The sequence below is a fragment of the Rhagoletis pomonella genome, unplaced genomic scaffold (assembly GCF_013731165.1).
Source record: "Rhagoletis pomonella isolate Grant_MI unplaced genomic scaffold, Rhpom_1.0 Rhpom_scaffold_00006, whole genome shotgun sequence".
Taxonomy (NCBI): Eukaryota; Metazoa; Arthropoda; class Insecta; order Diptera; family Tephritidae; genus Rhagoletis; species Rhagoletis pomonella.
In genome coordinates this window covers 65,789,795-65,803,486 of record NW_023458560.1, presented here as the reverse complement: position 1 = coordinate 65,803,486, position 13,692 = coordinate 65,789,795, and the positions used below count along the sequence as shown (strand labels likewise).

The 13,692-nt window shown below is 31.0% G+C and overlaps 1 protein-coding gene and 1 long non-coding RNA gene across 6 annotated transcripts in view; one reads left to right on the top strand and one right to left on the bottom strand.

Moving 5' to 3' along the window:
• LOC118741116 (mediator of RNA polymerase II transcription subunit 15-like) overlaps positions 1–13,692 on the bottom strand; it is a 117,154-nt gene that overhangs the window by 32,321 nt on the left and 71,141 nt on the right. The window lies entirely within an intron of this gene.
• LOC118741119 lies at positions 7,090–7,606 on the top strand. The gene is made up of 2 exons (XR_004993231.1): positions 7,090–7,154; positions 7,264–7,606. It is a non-coding gene; the product is annotated as an uncharacterized LOC118741119 (long non-coding RNA).

Here is a 13,692-nt window from a genome sequence, read left to right as displayed (position 1 = left end):
TTTTCTTTCTTTCCTTAAGGCGTGATCTTGTGTCTTTCGTTCATGGCCACCTCCATGCACCCACTCACAAAGCGTTCTCGCAATGGATAACTAACTGAGTGGAAAAATGGCATCTTTTATTCACACCAATTTAAATCGCTTTAAACATTTAGAAAAAAAGTTTTGAAAATCTTTTTTGAAATTTTAATTACAATTTTATTAACTTTTACTACTTCTCGAAAAAGTAGGCACCTAAATCAGCATCTCAACCATGGCCAAATTTAACCGATCAAACTTTTAGGAATATACATACTTACACTTTAAATGAATATGCAAAAAAATCATAAAATTTATTCAGTTTCCTTTCTTCTTCTATTCTTTTTCACATTTCCGCTGCAATGCACACAAATCTCTTTTCATGCTGAAATTCAAAATTCAAATTCAAAGCTCAACTCTTTTTCATGCTTCCTGACGCGTCAACTTAACAGCCAAGTGTCATTCTTAAGAAGCACTTCAATTTACTTTTATATAATGCAAAGAACCGCTCAAAGATCACTAAATAGTATCTAAGCATTAATCACATTCATTTAAATGAACCAAGTGAATTGAATGCACTTTCAAGGGAAATTTGTGCTCAGCACACAGCACACAAGGACTTCAATTCAGCGTCGGCGTCGTCGTCGTCGTCTTCAGCCTTAACTGCGTACGTAACTGGCTGTTTAGTGAATTGATTGAAGCCTTTGTGGGATGTTTGCATGGATGTATGTAAATATATATATATATATGTATGTATGTATGTATGTAATTTACATAGCTATACTTAGTATGCATGTAAACCACCGATGCGTGTAATTTGCGCAGAAAACTGACAGCCGGCTGTTAAGGGATTTGGTATAGGCAAATATGTGATTAGAGATGATGGCAAAATTTCGAAGGTTCGCCAATATACATATTTAATCAATTAGCAGCAACGCCCAATTTATAAAACTAATATACAAACATGCGTACTTAGGTAATTCACTTAATAGAAAATGAGTGGTGGCGATACTTGCGGGTAATTGCATCAAATTACGCGCTTAAATGAGATAATGATTTATGCATAGCCAATTCGTGCTAAACAAATTTCCTTCTAATTTCCCATTATTTTGTTGTTGGTGTATGTACCGCCCAGGGCATATGTGCTAACTACATAAATACGGCTATTAACAATGCTTTAATTTCAACTCTCTCGCCACACGTGTATACTAGAATTCATACCAAAATCACATTGTGTTCGTTTCATTCTACCGTAAGCCGTTTGTTAAAACTCCATTGGGTATGCAAATTTGTATACAAAATTAATATGGGAATGGCCAGCACTTCAATGGGCGTAGGAAATAAAGCCTTCTGTTTAGTTTCAGTGGAGAGTGGGCTCGAAAGAGCTACATAAGTCTATCGCTAGGTAATGGTGAAAATTCGGATATACATCCTGACCTTTATCATCCTCACTACTTTGCAAACTGGGAATATTTTAATGAATCCATATAAATATACATAAGTACATACATTAGTATATACATACATAATAAATAAAAAAAATGCGCCGTGTTTTCAGTCTATTTGTTAAAAAAAAAAAAAAAAAAATTATTTTGTGAACAATATGGTATGATGATTTTCACTAAGACCTCATAATCAGCAGTTATGTCAGATGGCTAATATGGCTGACGAAAATTACGAGTGAAACTACAAAATACGAGCGTGCTAAATTTTGGTATGAAAGTATTATTTTTAAATACGAACATTTTTAAATGATAATAAAATATTAAGTATTCATCTTTACTATGCATTATTTCCCTCTGTGTACTTACATATCTTATTACATTAAACGAGCAATTCTTGTATATATATATATATATACATCAATAGCGTTCTCGGAAACGGCTCTAACGATTTTGATGAAATTTTGTACACAGACAATGTAATGGATTTTAAGGTTATCTGAACACATTACGGCGCTATCTCCGAGAAGACTCTTATAAGGTTGCCACCTATTAGAAATTAGTTGCTAAGTAATTAAAAGATCATAATATGGGTATCAAATGGAATGTATTTTAAATATCCCTAATTCAAAAATATTTTAATAGGGTTGCCACCTATTTTGAATCGCATATTTATTTAATATTTTGTTTAGAAAAAAAGGTAAAATATTACTATTCATGGGTACCAAGAGAAGGTTCTTAAACAATACTTTTCCTATATATAAAATGTTATACCTTAGGATAAAAGTGTAAGGTTGTCACTTATTTTCGATTCTACACAATTTATTTAAATATCGCAATATGGATATCAAAGAAAATGTGTTGTTGAGAACTTTGGTCAGAAAATATTTTCCCTCAGGATTGCCACGCTTCTATGTAATACAAATATTTATTTTGTTAATTTCAATCAGCATTTTTTTATGTATACACAATACATATACGCTCAAGATATGTACTATTCATTCCAACGTATATCGGAATAGGGTTGCCACCAAAATTTTGGAGTAAGAAATTTCCTTAATAGATATGGAAGTCAAATTCCTTTTTTCTATTTCCAAAATATTTTTTTAAAGCTATCCAAATCTTGAAAACTTTAAAAAGCATATGCACTCCGGGCAAAGCTCGTTCAACCTGGTACTTGCACCTAATGCAAGTATATAATACGATTTTGCGCCGTTAAATACAAAACTTTAATAAATATTCAAAATCAATTTTTCATATTGCTTTTCACTGTTAATATTATTTGCACTAATTTACGTAAACAAATGTTTTTTATGCCTTCCGCTAAGAAATGTTTACACTTACATACATATGTAGGTCAATCAAATGCACGAAAAAATAAAAATCGCACTGATAAGAAAACCTTTGGAAACAATGTATCACGCGTACATATGTTTTTCAAAAACTAAGATCATGTGTACAGCACCCCCATTTCAAAGTGATATTGTTTGCCACTCATGTTTATTTATTTATTTTTAGGAATTTTCAATAAAAGTAAATGCTTTTTTAGAATTTCTTACGCCGAAGGTGTTGCGAGTTTCTTCCATATAAAAATAAATTGTGTTATTCATTGTATGGAAGCAATATAATATGGCTTTTGCATTATTAAATATAAAGTTTTAGTAAATATTTAAATTCAATTTTTATATTTCCTTTTTTCTGTACATATGTATGTATGTCAATGAAATGCAAAAAAAAATATAAATCGCACTGATAAGAAAACGTGTGCAACAATGTATCACGCATACATATGTTTTTCATATGTAAATGCGTACATACATATGTATATTAGGGCGGGTCAATTTTTTTTTCGACATCGTTCCCAGCAGTTTCGGATTCTACATAAAATTCTAAGAAAAAAAGCCCTTTAGACCATAGCTCTAAAATCAATTTCGAGCCTGCGCAATTTTAAAAGAAATTATTTTTAATTAATACTAAGTCAAATAATCAGATTAATTTTTACTAAAGTGTTAGGAATCTTTTTTTTTTTTGTAATAAAGAATTGTGCTCGGGAGTTTTGTGATATGAAAAATTCATTTCTGATATCTATTTTTTATTTAAAGAACCGCAAGATGGCGCTTCAAAGCAAATCTACTATATATTTGTGGAAGTATGTATGTATGTACCAGGTTGCAGCCTGAACGGATGTACAGAATCGAATAAAATTTTGCAAAAGTATTGCCATGACTCCTGGACCTATAATAGGGTAAAAAAATTGAAACTCGCCAAGGGGGGGAGGGGATGAGGGATACCTCCCATAGTGAAAATTTTTAATCAGCTCTAACTTCGGAATTATAGTCACATGAACTCGAAATTTGAAATGCACAGATACCTAGGTTAGGTGCTTATGGAAAGATATATGTATATAAATGAGTTTGTAAAAAGGGGCGTGGCACATCTTATAGGTGTGGAATCTTTTATCAGCTATAACAGCAGGCAGTATTACTGATCTCATTGTATTGGATTTTGAAGATTTGTTATAATTGATCAAAGTTAAATTCAAATAAATTATAGATGATATGAAGTTCACCGGGTCATGTTCTAGTCTTTAATATATACTCAGTTAATATACGGATTAATATTTACTAAAGTGTTACGAACGTTATTTTTTTAATACCATAAGAAAAAAATAACTATGATTTAAAGGAATGACACACAATGGCTAGAGTCGTCGCATGTGTGTATTCTTTCATATACATATATATGGGCCGTTTTTACGGTTAATATATTTTTCATCCACTCGCTTATTCCTTACCGAAAATTTTAAATAAAAATTTAACAAGTTTTAGCCGCTGATACAGTACAGGTAGCAGTTTAAAATGGGTAACTGGGTAAACTTTATAAAGAAAACATATTCTCTGGCTAAATTAATAAGCCTGCCCGGATAACATAAAATCCCAAGCTTGATAAACATTTGGTGGTATAAAAGTTTTATAAAGCTCTACTTGTAATTAGGAAAAATGCCGAAAAAAATTATAAAATTGATTCATTGATTGATTGATTGATAAAAATAAAGAGTGAGTTATGGCTATGACAATAGAAACTAGAAAAAAGATACCTCGTGTTGAAAGCAAAAAGGATCTAAAACCAAAAAAAAATATAAATACATTGTTAATCATAAAAAAATTTATGATTCGAAAAATAATTTTGAAATATTGTAAATTTTTTTTTTGGTTTTTTAAAGTTAAGGGTAAATAAACCCTTAAACTTGCAGTAACGAACAAAAGTATTGGCACAGTAAATTTTACGCAATATAGGCAAAGTATTTTTTAGAAAAATTCCAAGTATGCAGTTTAATAATCCATTCAATTTTAGTTTATCAAAGTGCAGGTTTGAAGTTGCTTAAAAATCTGAATATAAAATTGCAAATCAGTATGCAGATTTATTGAATTTTCCTGAGTTTTTCGCAAAGTTTACACATTTGATTTTTATGTGTTTTAGTGTAGTATGAACTATGTTTTTATAAAAAATTATCGGAAATAAATTAAAAATTTTGCATATATGTAATGCGAAAATTTACTGTGCCAAAACTTTTGTTCGACACTGTACATATAAAAAAATACATACAGTAACTTCTCCCGTTACAATAGTAAAAAATGTGTAATTTGCTTTGTAGTGCAATCTTGCGGTTCTTTAAATAAAAAATAGATATCAGAAATAAATTTTTCGTATCAATAAGCTCCCAAGCACAGGTTTGTATTAGAAAAAATATATCCGTAACACTTTATTAAATATTAATCTGCATATTTTATCAATTCGTCGGAATATGTTTTTATGTATGTTACCGCGTAACTTTGGACTACGTTATCCGTTTTCTAAAATTCTTTTTGAAAGGAAAGGTGGCTCCTCAGAGGTAGTCTCCTACTAATTGAGTGTAGATCCGATAATTGGGCCATGAAGAAAATAACGGTACTTTTAAATTTGTATATGAGAATTGAAGTCGGTTTTGTTTTTTTGTTTAAATTTTTCTCCAGTGGCCACAGCTTCTATAAAAGAGTCGTAGGCCATATTTTTTTGTTAGTTCAATTGTGAAACATTTGTATGAACTGCTTCGGCTAATACTTCGGCTTTTGTTCTCTTTTTATATCGAGGCTGAGTGCATTGTTCGATGGGGTGATATCATTGCCAAACATGATAGTACTTTGTTTGCCATCAATAAACACTATCTTGACGGAGTTACAGTATTCCACATTGATGCGAGCCTCAAAAGTCTAGAACAATATTTGCGAGTATGGCTTTTAGTTTTTACCGCTCAGGTAGGTGGCAGGCCTATAGAGAATATTTCTTTATCAATAATTTTTCAAATACTTTTCGCTCGACACCTATATTATAATACATACTTATTAACTTAATTGAATTAAATTTTCGAAATTGGTGGCAACTCGACTCAAAAATATTTTTAGTAGTAAGCCTTCTTAAACCCTTTTAATTTGATACCCATATTGCAATATTTAATTTATCTTATCAATTTTATTTAACTAAATTTTGAAACAGGTGGCAACCCCCCTCAAAAATATTTTTGCCTGTAAGCCTTCATAACCTCTTTCTTTTGACACCCATATTGCAATATCTAATTTATGTAATTAATTTACTTATATTGGGATTTTTAAACAGGTGGCAACTCTCTATTTTTTCTGGTTTTAACAATCCGGATATTATAAAAAACAAACCAAAAATATAAAAATATTCAAATTAGTCAAGCTGTTTTCCAGTCTTAGCGAGGCTAACGGACAGCTATCCAATTTTATATATAAGGTATCTTCTTTTAAAAATGCGCAGGCTCGAAATTGACTTTAGAGCTATGGTCTGGAGGAATTTTTTTCTTAGAATTTTATGAAGAATCCGAATATGCTAGGAACAATGTCGAAAAAAATCGATCCATACAAATTGACCCGCCCTAATGTATATGTAATTCATGTTCTTCAAAAACTCATTAAATGCGAAATTTCAGTAACAATTCAAAATAGTTTTTTTATATTTCATAATGTTTTTCAAAAACTAAGATCATATGTAAATATATATATGTAAACCTATTAAATAACACATTTTAGTAAATTCATATTATATTTCGTTTTTATTACTAATAAAAGTATTTGAAAATTTTCAACGCCGACACTGAATTTGAATATTTGTTTTTCATTTGATGAAATCTATAAATGTTTACTACTATGAATTTTTTTTTGTACATAAATTACGCAACTTTTTTGCAGTTATATATCGCTGATTGCCAATCAGCAATCTATGTAGTCTATGCATTCCATAAATTGTTAGTATAAATACTTGCAACTTCTGAACCATTTCTTATAAAAATGATTTATGTTCTTTTTCAATACAACATTCATAAATATTGAGATGTTGTTTTATTTCATCTGACAATCTTACTTAGACAACTTTAAGTTTTTTTTCACCCAAGAAATGTTGACACAATTTTGTCAAGCATGCATCAATTCAATGCATAAAAAATGTGATTTGTGTGTAGAAACTGTTTGCACCTATGTATCAAATAAATACATACATATTAATCAGATACAAAAAAAAAAATAAAAAAAGGCTTAACTTTTTTGATTTTAATATTGATTACGATTCATTAAATCTACTATATAAGCGAGTGTTCGATTACTAAAGTTTATACTCAAGCTGTGCAATTAATCACAAAAGGTTAGTAAAGACTTAGATTTTCTGCACTTTTATTGTTTATAGTTTAGTTCTCCTAGATTTTCTAAAATTCTATAGTTATATTATTATTATTCTTTTTTCCTTTATTTAGAATAATAATGGAGCTCCTTTTAGCAAATAACAACGTTAAACTGCGCGATTTCTTTATCCAGGATACAAAATTTGGATATCCTGGCAGTGTGGGGACATAAAATAGCCTACTACGTGCTACATAAACATTTGACAACCGAGGTAGAATATCCTCGGCATTATACTTGCGAGTATAATTTAATAAAATTCGACACTAACAAATGTTACGCTCTCTGCGAGGTTAGGATTAATCGCCGAGCCCCTTATGAAAATATTGAGCATTTAGATTTTAAAGTTAGGGTGGAATTAAAATTCCGCGATGTTTCCTTGCAGTGCGAAACAAATTTAATAAATCAAAAATTGAATATATTTGACCCGTTTTTCATTCAATGAGCATATTACAGGTTTGTTTATATATTTTTATATCAATTATTTCAACATTTTCTTAAAGCTGATAGAAAATTTTTGGAAAATAGGCAAAGTCACGCCAAATTATTATTACATTTGTATATCTCGGTAACCCTTCGCCAATATCTCCCAAACTTGGCCCAGTTTTTGGTCCTGATAATGGCTGAAAAATTTTAAAATCGCACAATAACCACGCCAACATCCCATATAAGGGTAAATTCATGTCAAATGTCCCAAGCGCGCTGAGCGGTGCAAAACAAGCTACTATTCCACTAGCTGGGAAGCAGACTAAAAATGGCAACAAAAATTCCAACAATTTTATTCCTCTACATATTTGTACGGGCCATCCGTTGGTACTGTGCTTTTTCTAAAATTTTCCCATTTTCAAGGTGAAAATTCGAAATTAAAATTTATTTGTAATTTTTCTGAATTATGGTAATTTTTATTTTTTTTTTAGTCATCTCACATGCTGGGTGTAAAACGTGAAGTTGTAAGCACGCGTTATCGTGATTTTAGTTACGACAAAAAAGTATCCGTGGAGAACCTTCGTCTTGAACTGCGGGCTGTTTCGGAGAAAAAGCTGCAGAACTTAACTGTAGAATACGTAATGCATATTATAAAGAGCACAATCAAATTAAAAACTGAAGCACATATGTATGCACATTCGGGTTGTCCAAACAAAATTATTTATTTTGAAATCAAAAAATATTTAGGGGGTGCTTAAGGCACTCAAAGTTTTCCATGTATATTATATGGGCAAAACAATTTTTCGAACGGAAAACTCTGTTATAGTTTTATTTGAATACTTAAGTCGAGAAAAAAATTTTGGGGTGTAAATTTTTTTTATTCACCCGCTAAAAACCGCCAAATCGCGTTTTTTGCTATAACTTTCTTATTTGCTATCCTAATAAACATAAATATACTTATTGCATGCCAGCATATTTATTTGCTTTTCATCCATTCGATATTTCGTACGATTTCCACACTGCGGTTCCATTAACCACTTTAATTAACCATTTTTGGTGCGGAACTGAAGCATCCCATACGCAACCAAAATTGCAAGCAAAAAGCCAAACATGCACTCTAAGTTTGTAAGTGTAAACTTGACTTATTTGCGAATTCTTATGCATGTGCGAGTATTGCAAACGAATTTCATGCGCCGTTGCAACTGTGTCAAATATGTGAGTGCTTTTGGCAATATAAACAACAACAACAACAAACACAAAAACAACAAGTGTTACACTAAGAACCCCGCTACATGCACGCAAAATGGAAACATGTGCTCGAGTCAAAGCAGTCACGCCAACACCTGCACACGCATTTGTACGTGCATACATGCATAAGAGTACATGTGTACTTGCAGTTTAGTGGTTTTAGTGGTAGTGTCGATTGTCATAAAACTAATATTTACGCATCGCTTACAACTCAACTTTTTATATGCATGTACTTACATATGTGGGTAGTATGCATGCATATCTACATACATACATATATGCTCAGCAGAGTGCATACATATGGGTTTGAGAAAATCGAATTGTTTCAAGAGTACTAAAAATACTATTGAAGCAAACTCAGAGGGATTTCATAAAAATATAAACATATTTTTCAAACGTAAATACAAATTTTGCCACTATTTTCCTGAAGAATCAAAGTTGGGCCTAAAAAATTTGCAATTAGCCCCCTAGACTGAAGACTTTTGTAACAAGCAATATCTTGTAATAATTCATACAAACCGAACATCAAAATTCCCCACCGATCCCAAGTCTGGTTGATGACTTGTCTGCCAGCTTAGCGTAATTTAGTTGTAAGCCATGGCGTATGAGTGATGTACAAGTTTTATGTGAGAGAGTGTACGAGTTTCTTGTTGCCGCTTCACGGCAAAACAGCTTCCAATGAAATTTGACAAAAATGGAACTGAATTAACATATAGAATATTTTTTAAAGAGAGCGGCCACCTTTTTCAATAGTTAAAATCAATTAAATAATAATTTAAGCAAAAAAAAATAAAAAATTTACAATATGGGTCTCAAACGAAACATGCTCAAATTGATTTAAAACGATTAAAAAGGGTTGCCATCTATTTAAAAAGTTAAATTTAATTTAATTACTAAGTCAAATAAGATATTTCAATATGGGTATCAAACTGGAGAGGCTGAAGAAAACTTTCTTTTGAAAATTTTTAAAGAGGCTTGCCACCTGAAAAAAATTCAAAACTAATTCGTTTAACAATGATATTTTTACGGGTGTCAAATGGGAGAAACTTAAGAAAACTTTATTTTTGAAAATATGTTTGACGCGGGTAAGTAGTTCAAAAACAATTTAATTGACAAGGTAAATGAAATATTTTAATATGGGAGTCAAACTTCTTCTTCTTCGTCTTCTTCTTCAAACTAGAGAGGTTTAATTAAGCTCTATTTACAAAATATTTTTTGAAGCGGGCTGCCACCAGTTTAAAATTTCCAGTTCAATTTAAGGGATGTATTAATTAAACATCGCAATACGGTGTCTCAGAAAGGAAGTTTAAGAAAGCCTTTTCTGCAAAATATTTTTGAACAGAGATGCTAAATTCAATTTATTTAATTGAAATATCACACTGAGGTTATTATTATAACAGAGTTGTAACATTACCAAAATATATGTAAACAAACTTTTCCCTTTATGTTAAATAAAGAATGTACATATTTTAATTTGGCATTGACATAAATCTAAACCTATATGTATGTTCATTAGGGTGCATTAGATATAAATAAAAGCATTTATTATTTATTAGAGCAACACAAGCCAAATCAACAATTTTTATAATTTTTGTCTGTCTGACTTTACGCGCATCACTCGAAAACTAATGCATGGAATTGAATGCAGATGTATTGCTAGAAGTCTAACTTAAAATATACAAGAATAAAATAGTTGCCACCTGTTTAAAAATTGGAGTTGAAGTAAATTGATAGGATAAAGTAAATATTACAATATGGCTTTCAAAAGAAAGAGGTTTAAGAAGACTGTAAATATTTTTGTGGAAGGTTTCCACCTGTTTGAAATTTTTAATTTAATTGGATTGATAAGATAAATTTACAATTGCAAAATGGGCCACAAACTAAAGAGGTTAGGAAATTTTACTGTCAAAAAACTTTGAGGGGGGTTGCCACCTGCTTGAAAATTTTGTTAATTTAAATTGACATACTAAATGAAATATTTCATTGCAGGTATTAAACTAATGACGGTTAGAAAGTAAAAGAAAACAAATTGGAGAGGTTTGGCACCTAAATACATACATATGTATGTATATGAAAAATTTAGTTCAGTTAAATTGATAAGATAAGGTGAATATTGAATTAGTACACATTTGAAGAAAGTGGACAATATGCAGACTCGAGTTATAAAAAAAAATTAAATTAAATTTCGAGGAGAAAGCCGATACTTTCTAAATAACTTACATTAACACACATAACATATTAACTAGTACCCAAATTCACAAAAAATATGTAAAGAATGCTTCATAAATCGAAAATTTGTTTGAAAACTCACTTCATAAAGCTCTTTAGATCTATTTTTTTTTTTTTTTATGAATGCGGCCATAAGAGTATGGCAGGGAGTAACATCACAAAAATAATTTTAAGGTGCACGTTGGGTATTTGCTAGTTTATTCTATAATGCTACACACAACTTAATGTAAAAGTGCACCTCCTGACTATTCCGAAAGTAATCAACTCGCACCCCGGCACATCAAATTTCATTTAGTTCTACTGAAAAACTGTTTCACAGCCTGCGGCACTTCAAAAGTAATATTACATTTTTGAGTACAACAGCATTGAACTCTCTAGCAGTAAGTACTCATAATCTCTGTGCAAACGTTCACCTCCAGCATTTTATCATATGCGAAATGTAGTACTTTCGAAAGCTTGTGCAACTTTTTCACTTTTACTTCCATCTAAGTTTATATTCTTCTTGTTTTATAAAATTGTTTTGTTTTATGTGCGAAGCAAACATATGCGTATAAGTTAGTTTACGTGTCATCGCTGTAGTTGAAGTGGTAATTGTCATGCTATAAATACAACTATACTGTAATCTGAGTTGCTGCCACAACAACAACAACAACAATGGAATGTATTACAAGTGTTTCCGCATCGATGGCAAAAAGGTCAACATTTCCTCCTCATTGCCATGCAAACGAAATGAAATTTCCCACATACTGCTACGCGCTAGATACAGTAAATATGTAGAGTACGTGCCTACGTATGCATGCAAGCTGAGGGGGATATGTAATAACATGAGTATTAAGCTTGCAAAAATGTGTCAAATGTGAAAAATGATGTTAAAAGTAGCAAAGCGGAAGCATTAGAGGCAAATATCTGAAGCAAATATTGAAGTGTTTACTGTCAGCAGTTACGACAAACTAGTGATTATGGAAATATTTGTTGAGATCGGAAAATCGATTGGATATACGAATAGACAGGTAATATCGCAGTTGGCTGTTATTCTTCTTGTTTTGCACTAAAACCGCCTAAACTATTTCGACTGAGTTCAATAAAGAGCGCCTCTATATTTTCAATAATATCTGTACGTGTTTAAGAGATTTTAATGTAGTATCATGATAAAAACATAGCAAGGTATAACCGTTCTCTCAATTTGTCGGCCATGATTTTTTTTTGAAGTTTGCCAACATTTTAAAATCATATAAATGTGAAAATAAAAAAATGAAATTGTTCGAAATTGTTGTTGCTTGAGATTGAAAATGAAAATGTGTGTGTGAGTTTGTGAGTAAATTTAAAAATTAAATTGTTTGGAAACGTCAAGAATTTTAAAAGTGACTCTCAGCGGTTCTACCTTACTATATTTTTATCATGTGTAGTATTTTGTATACTTTTATTTATTTCAACTTACAATAATGGACTCGTACGCTTGTGGCTAACGTTAGAGCTAAGTTGCTCTTGTTGGCCTGTATTTTTTTGTAGTTTTTTTTAAATATTTTTCACTTCTCTCTCGTTTATCATCTCTTTCTACGCTACGCTCAACAAAGTGTTGCCCGAGGGCTTGCATTATGCACCGCACTTGCACGTATTCCCTGTTGGCAGATTGCTGTGTATGTACATATGCACACAAGGATTTACCCTGCAGGAAATGTATCTAACTATAAGCTAACTTTAAGTTGATTAGGAAGGAGCTAAAAGTCACTATTATCGGTATATTTTCTTTGACGAAAGCTAACTATATTTCTATGGCGATGGCCGCGAAATAATCAAGGGCAGTTACCTCTGCATTTGATGTAACTAACTTGTCACTAACTACTTTTGGACATAAAATATCAATAGGAAAAACAAAATATTTTTTTTATTAATTTTTTTTATTTACTTTATTTATTTTATTTCATTTCATATTTGTTTACATATTCTGCTGTAGGTGATCCCATATTCGAACTCCGTCAGACATAACTTTAAAATGATAATATGAAATTTCGCTCTTCCTTTTATTTGTCCTCAGTTCGAAAAAGTATTTGCGAAGTCCAGGATATTTAAATAGAAACGCGATTAAAGAAAACAATCTCCTGCATTACTTGTCAACTAGTTTCATGTTAGCTTTTTGTAGCTAGCTAGTACAAGCTATATATTTTATAGAAATCCCGCAAAAAAACTAACTAGTGGGTATTTTTTATCAATTTATACTTTTTTTTCTGCAGGGTATTAATGTAGCTTACGTATAACAAATCTGGTTGTCTGGTTGCAATTATGCAAATGAAAACATTTCGTACCACTTGAGTAATACTTAATGACTATTACTTGAATATTTTGTTTTGATGAAGTTTTAATGCGAACAGATTTATATTTGGTACGATGTTCGAAAGTGTGTGCGTAAATATGTATTTTACCGTGCTGTGCTGTGCCATGGCAATGGGAAGGTTGATGAAGTGCACAGTAAAAAATCATAGTTTACTTTTAATTCCAGTGAGTATTTAATTTAAAGATTTTTTGAATTAAATTTGATTTTTAATACCAAAAAGTTTTGTCAATGTTATTGTGGCTTTTTAACATTTTATTTTTATTTTTTA